At 52.7% G+C, this 7,098-nt stretch overlaps 3 non-coding genes across 3 annotated transcripts; all 3 read right to left on the reverse strand.

The window, feature by feature from the left end:
* Positions 1-998: 998 nt before the first annotated feature.
* On the reverse strand, positions 999-1,117 carry LOC148151111 (5S ribosomal RNA). The gene has a single exon (XR_015755407.1). It is a non-coding gene; the product is annotated as a 5S ribosomal RNA (ribosomal RNA).
* Positions 1,118-2,663: 1,546 nt separating this feature from the next.
* On the reverse strand, positions 2,664-2,782 carry LOC148151112 (5S ribosomal RNA). The gene has a single exon (XR_015756435.1). It is a non-coding gene; the product is annotated as a 5S ribosomal RNA (ribosomal RNA).
* Positions 2,783-4,311: 1,529 nt separating this feature from the next.
* Positions 4,312-4,430, reverse strand: LOC148151113 (5S ribosomal RNA). Its single transcript, XR_015756436.1, has one exon. It is a non-coding gene; the product is annotated as a 5S ribosomal RNA (ribosomal RNA).
* Between the last annotated feature and the right edge of the window lie 2,668 nt (positions 4,431-7,098).

Genomic DNA, 7,098 nt, shown 5'->3' on the forward strand with positions numbered 1-7,098 from the left:
AACAGGAAGGCAGATTACCACCTAAGTGGAATCAATTTAGGTAAAGGGGCAGTACAGAGAGATCTGGGGGTTCTTGTACACCACTCAATGAAGGTAAGCATGCAGGTACAGCAGGTAGTGAAGAAGGCTAATAGCATGCTGGCCTTCATAACAAGAGGGATTGAGTATAGGAGCAAAGAGGTCCTTCTGCAGCTGTACAGGGCCCTGGTGAGACCACACCTGGAGTACTGTGTGCAGTTCTGGTCTCCAAATTTGAGGAGAGACATTCTGGCTATTGAGGGAATGCAGCGTAGGTACACGAGGTCAATTCCTGGAATGGCGGGATTACCTTACACTGAAAGACTGGAGCGACTGGGCTTGTGTACCCTTGAGTTTAGAAGACTGAGAGGGGATCTGGTTGAGACATATAAGATGATCAAAGGATTGGACACTCTGGCGGCAGGCAACATGTTTCCGCTGCGGGGTGAGTGCCGAAACAGAGGACACAGCTTAAAAATACGGGGTAGACCATTTAGGACAGAGATGAGGAGAAACCTCTTCACCCAGAGAGTGGTGGCTGTGTGGAATGCTCTGCCCCAGAGGGCAGTGGAGGCCCAGTCTCTGGATTCATTTAAGAAAGAGTTGGATAGAGCTCTCAAGGATAGTGGAATCAAGGGTTATGGAGATAAGGCAGGAACAGGATACTGATTAAGGATGATCAGCCATGATCATATTGAATGGTGGTGCAGGCTGGAAGGGCAGAATGGCCAACTCCTGCACCTATTGTCTATTGTCCGCCTTTCCTGACTGCCACCCGCAGACAGCGTGCAGCCCCAATCCCTTTCTTTCTGCCTTTCTTGCTGATTTTGGCAGCGCTCCGCTCTCCTCCCCTCCGTGTCTCGTGCCTGCAGGAGACTGATGCCAGGCACAGCAGCAGCAGCAAAAATAACCTGCCGCTCCATTGCCTGGCACAAGACAAGTGCAGAGGGGTGACTTGAGCAGCCACTGCTGGCGGAAAAAGCCTACTGCACCTGGTATTCCCAGGCGGTCTCCCATCCAAGTACTAACCAGGCCTGAGTCTGCTTAGCTTCCAAGATCAGACGAGATCGGGCGTTTTCAGACTAGTATGGCCGTAGGCGCTGGCCCCTGCCTTTTCTCCCTACTTCAAGGCGTGCTGGCCAGCCACATTTTCTTTCTTGCTCTTTCTCTTTATCCCCTTTGGCTTTTTTTTCTCTTTTCTCTTTGCTCTTCCTCCTCCGTGCGTGCTTCCCTCCCTCCGTCCCTCCAGCTGCCTTTCAGCCAGCCCTTGCCCACCAGGCTCCTGTAGTCTCCCACATCCCCACACAGGCCAACTGCAAGCCCTCCCCCTGCTTCATAGGGCCGCAGCCTGCATTCTCTCATCCTTCCACACTCCTCCACCCCTCCATTTCGGAATGCCGGGCACTGACCAGTGGGGTACCGCACGGATCAGTACTGGGACCGCAGCTTTTTACAATCTATCTTCAGGATATACAAGATGGTATTAGCAATAACATTCGCAAATTTCATCAGCTGGGTGGCAGGGTGAAATGTGATGAGGATCTTAGGAGATTACAGGGTGACCTGGACAAGTTAGGTGAGTGCTCAGATGCATGGCAGATGCACTTTCACGTGGATAAATGGATCCTTATCCACTTTGGTGGCAAGAACAGGAAGGCAGATTACCACCTAAGTGGAATCAATTTAGGTAAAGGGGCAGTACAGAGAGATCTGGGGGTTCTTGTACACCACTCAATGAAGGTAAGCATGCAGGTACAGCAGGTAGTGAAGAAGGCTAATAGCATGCTGGCCTTCATAACAAGAGGGATTGAGTATAGAAGCAAAGAGGTCCTTCTGCAGCTGTACAGGGCCCTGGTGAGACCACACCTGGAGTACTGTGTGCAGTTCTGGTCTCCAAATTTGAGGAGAGACATTCTGGCTATTGAGGGAATGCAGCGTAGGTTCACGAGGTCAATTCCTGGAATGGCGGGATTACCTTACACTGAAAGACTGGAGCGACTGGGCTTGTGTACCCTTGAGTTTAGAAGACTGAGAGGGGATCTGGTTGAGACATATAAGATGATCAAAGGATTGGACACTCTGGCGGCAGGCAACATGTTTCCGCTGCGGGGTGAGTGCCGAAACAGAGGACACAGCTTAAAAATACGGGGTAGACCATTTAGGACAGAGATGAGGAGAAACTTCTTCACCCAGAGAGTGGTGGCTGTGTGGAATGCTCTGCCCCAGAGGGCAGTGGAGGCCCAGTCTCTGGATTCATTTAAGAAAGAGTTGGATAGAGCTCTCAAGGATAGTGGAATCAAGGGTTATGGAGATAAGGCAGGAACAGGATACTGATTAAGGATGATCAGCCATGATCATATTGAATGGTGGTGCAGGCTGGAAGGGCAGAATGGCCAACTCCTGCACCTATTGTCTATTGTCCGCCTTTCCTGACTGCCACCCGCAGACAGCGTGCAGCCCCAATCCCTTTCTTTCCGCCTTTCTTGCTGATTTTGGCAGCGCTCCGCTCTCCTCCCCTCCGTGTCTCGTGCCTGCAGGAGACTGATGCCAGGCACAGCAGCAGCAGCAAAAATAACCTGCCGCTCCATTGCCTGGCACAAGACAAGTGCAGAGGGGTGACTTGAGCAGCCACTGCTGGCGGAAAAAGCCTACTGCACCTGGTATTCCCAGGCGGTCTCCCATCCAAGTACTAACCAGGCCTGAGTCTGCTTAGCTTCCGAGATCAGACGAGATCGGGCGTTTTCAGACTAGTATGGCCGTAGGCGCTGGCCCCTGCCTTTTCTCCCTACTTCAAGGCGTGCTGGCCAGCCACATTTTCTTTCTTGCTCTTTCTCTTTATCCCCTTTGGCTTTTTTTTCTCTTTTCTCTTTGCTCTTCCTCCTCCGTGCGTGCTTCCCTCCCTCCGTCCCTCCAGCTGCCTTTCAGCCAGCCCTTGCCCACCAGGCTCCTGTAGTCTCCCACATCCCCACACAGGCCAACTGCAAGCCCTCCCCCTGCTTCATAGGGCCGCAGCCTGCATTCTCTCATCCTTCCACACTCCTCCACCCCTCCATTTCGGAATGCCGGGCACTGACCAGTGGGGTACCGCACGGATCAGTACTGGGACCGCAGCTTTTTACAATCTATCTTCAGGATATACAAGATGGTATTAGCAATAACATTCGCAAATTTCATCAGCTGGGTGGCAGGGTGAAATGTGATGAGGATCTTAGGAGATTACAGGGTGACCTGGACAAGTTAGGTGAGTGCTCAGATGCATGGCAGATGCACTTTCACGTGGATAAATGGATCCTTATCCACTTTGGTGGCAAGAACAGGAAGGCAGATTACCACCTAAGTGGAATCAATTTAGGTAAAGGGGCAGTACAGAGAGATCTGGGGGTTCTTGTACACCACTCAATGAAGGTAAGCATGCAGGTACACCAGGTAGTGAAGAAGGCTAATAGCATGCTGGCCTTCATAACAAGAGGGATTGAGTATAGGAGCAAAGAGGTCCTTCTGCAGCTGTACAGGGCCCTGGTGAGACCACACCTGGAGTACTGTGTGCAGTTCTGGTCTCCAAATTTGAGGAGAGACATTCTGGCTATTGAGGGAATGCAGCGTAGGTACACGAGGTCAATTCCTGGAATGGCGGGATTACCTTACACTGAAAGACTGGAGCGACTGGGCTTGTGTACCCTTGAGTTTAGAAGACTGAGAGGGGATCTGGTTGAGACATATAAGATGATCAAAGGATTGGACACTCTGGCGGCAGGCAACATGTTTCCGCTGCGGGGTGAGTGCCGAAACAGAGGACACAGCTTAAAAATACGGGGTAGACCATTTAGGACAGAGATGAGGAGAAACTTCTTCACCCAGAGAGTGGTGGCTGTGTGGAATGCTCTGCCCCAGAGGGCAGTGGAGGCCCAGTCTCTGGATTCATTTAAGAAAGAGTTGGATAGAGCTCTCAAGGATAGTGGAATCAAGGGTTATGGAGATAAGGCAGGAACAGGATACTGATTAAGGATGATCAGCCATGATCATATTGAATGGTGGTGCAGGCTGGAAGGGCAGAATGGCCAACTCCTGCACCTATTGTCTATTGTCCGCCTTTCCTGACTGCCACCCGCAGACAGCGTGCAGCCCCAATCCCTTTCTTTCCGCCTTTCTTGCTGATTTTGGCAGCGCTCCGCTCTCCTCCCCTCCGTGTCTGATGCCAGGCACAGCAGCAGCAGCAAAAATAACCTGCCGCTCCATTGCCTGGCACAAGACAAGTGCAGAGGGGTGACTTGAGCAGCCACTGCTGGCGGAAAAAGCCTACTGCACCTGGTATTCCCAGGCGGTCTCCCATCCAAGTACTAACCAGGCCTGAGTCTGCTTAGCTTCCGAGATCAGACGAGATCGGGCGTTTTCAGACTAGTATGGCCGTAGGCGCTGGCCCCTGCCTTTTCTCCCTACTTCAAGGCGTGCTGGCCAGCCACATTTTCTTTCTTGCTCTTTCTCTTTATCCCCTTTGGCTTTTTTTTCTCTTTTCTCTTTGCTCTTCCTCCTCCGTGCGTGCTTCCCTCCCTCCGTCCCTCCAGCTGCCTTTCAGCCAGCCCTTGCCCACCAGGCTCCTGTAGTCTCCCACATCCCCACACAGGCCAACTGCAAGCCCTCCCCCTGCTTCATAGGGCCGCAGCCTGCATTCTCTCATCCTTCCACACTCCTCCACCCCTCCATTTCGGAATGCCGGGCACTGACCAGTGGGGTACCGCACGGATCAGTACTGGGACCGCAGCTTTTTACAATCTATCTTCAGGATATACAAGATGGTATTAGCAATAACATTCGCAAATTTCATCAGCTGGGTGGCAGGGTGAAATGTGATGAGGATCTTAGGAGATTACAGGGTGACCTGGACAAGTTAGGTGAGTGCTCAGATGCATGGCAGATGCACTTTCACGTGGATAAATGGATCCTTATCCACTTTGGTGGCAAGAACAGGAAGGCAGATTACCACCTAAGTGGAATCAATTTAGGTAAAGGGGCAGTACAGAGAGATCTGGGGGTTCTTGTACACCACTCAATGAAGGTAAGCATGCAGGTACAGCAGGTAGTGAAGAAGGCTAATAGCATGCTGGCCTTCATAACAAGAGGGATTGAGTATAGAAGCAAAGAGGTCCTTCTGCAGCTGTACAGGGCCCTGGTGAGACCACACCTGGAGTACTGTGTGCAGTTCTGGTCTCCAAATTTGAGGAGAGACATTCTGGCTATTGAGGGAATGCAGCGTAGGTTCACGAGGTCAATTCCTGGAATGGCGGGATTACCTTACACTGAAAGACTGGAGCGACTGGGCTTGTGTACCCTTGAGTTTAGAAGACTGAGAGGGGATCTGGTTGAGACATATAAGATGATCAAAGGATTGGACACTCTGGCGGCAGGCAACATGTTTCCGCTGCGGGGTGAGTGCCGAAACAGAGGACACAGCTTAAAAATACGGGGTAGACCATTTAGGACAGAGATGAGGAGAAACTTCTTCACCCAGAGAGTGGTGGCTGTGTGGAATGCTCTGCCCCAGAGGGCAGTGGAGGCCCAGTCTCTGGATTCATTTAAGAAAGAGTTGGATAGAGCTCTCAAGGATAGTGGAATCAAGGGTTATGGAGATAAGTTGAAACTTTATTGCTGGAACAGCACAGCAGGTCAGGCAGCATCCAGGGAACAGGAGATTCGACGTTTCGGGCACAGGCCCTTCTTCAGGAATGAGCAGAGAGTGTTCAGCAGGAGAAGATAAAAGGTAGGGAGGAGGGACTTGGAGGAGGGGAGTTGGAAATGTGATAGGTGGAAAGATGTCAAGGTGAGGGTGATAGGTCGGAGTAGGGTGGAGGCGGAGAGGTCAAGAAGAAGACTGCAGGTCAGGAAGGCGGTGCCGGGCTGGAAGGATCCGGCTGAGACAAGGTGGGGGGAGGGGGGATGAAGAAACTGGTGAAGTCCAAGTTCATCCCCTGCGGTTGGAGGGTTCCCAGTCGGAAGATAAGACGCTCCTCCTCCGACCGTCGGGTTGTTGTGGTTTGGCGGTGGATGAGTCCAATGACCTGCATATCCTCGGTGGAGTGCGAGGGGGAGTTGAAATGCTGTGCCACAGGTTGGTTGGGTTGGTTCGTCCGGGTGGCCCAGAGGTGCTCCCTGAATCGCTCCGCAAGTAGGCGGCCTGTCTCCCCAATATAGAGGAGGCCACACCGGCTGCAGCGGATGCAGTAGATGATGTGGGTGGAGGTGCAGGTGAATCTGTGGCGGATATGGAAGTTTCCTTTGGGGCCTTGGAGAGAAGTGAGGGGGGAGGTGTGGGCGCAAGTGTTGCACCTCCTGCGGTTGCAAGGGAAGGTGCCGGGAGTGGTGGTTGGGTCGGTGGGGGGTGTGGATCTGACAAGGGAGTCGCGGAGGGAGTGGTCTCTACGGAAAGCTGATAGGGGAGGGGAGGGAAATATATCCTTGGTGCTGGGGTCTGTTTGGAGGTGGCGGAAGTGACGGCGGATGATGCGCTGTACATGGAGATTGGTGGGGTGGTAGGTGAGGACCAGTGGGGTTCTGTCCTGGTGGCGGTTGGAGGGGCGGGGCTCAAGGGCGGAGGAGCGGGAAGTGGAGGAGATGCGGTGGAGGGCACCGTCGACCACGTCGGGGGGGAAATTGCGGTCCTTGAAGAAGGAGGCCATCTGTGTTGTACGTATTTTGAACTGGTCCTCCTGGGAGCAGATGCGGCGGAGACGAAGGAATTGGGAGAATGGGATGGCGTTTTTACAGGGGGCAGGATGGGAGGAGGTGTAGTCCAGGTAGCTGTGGGAGTCGGTAGGTTTGTAGTAGATGTCCGTGTTGATTCGGTCGCCTGAGATAGAAACAGAAAGGTCTAGGAAGGGGAGGGAGGAGTCCGAGACTGTCCAGGTGAATTTGAGGTCGGGGTGGAAGGTGTTGGTGTAGTGGATAAACTGTTCAACCTCCTCGTGGGAGCACGAGGTAGCGCCGATACAGTCATCAATGTAGCGAAGAAAAAGATGGGGGGTGGGGCCAGTGTAGTTGCGGAAGATGGATTGTTCCACATACCCTACGAAGAGGCAGGCATAGCTG

Source organism: Chiloscyllium plagiosum, unplaced genomic scaffold, assembly GCF_037043375.1.
Source record: "Chiloscyllium plagiosum isolate Xiang-an unplaced genomic scaffold, Cpla_swu_hap1 HiC_scaffold_3, whole genome shotgun sequence".
In the NCBI taxonomy this organism is placed as follows: domain Eukaryota; kingdom Metazoa; phylum Chordata; class Chondrichthyes; order Orectolobiformes; family Hemiscylliidae; genus Chiloscyllium; species Chiloscyllium plagiosum.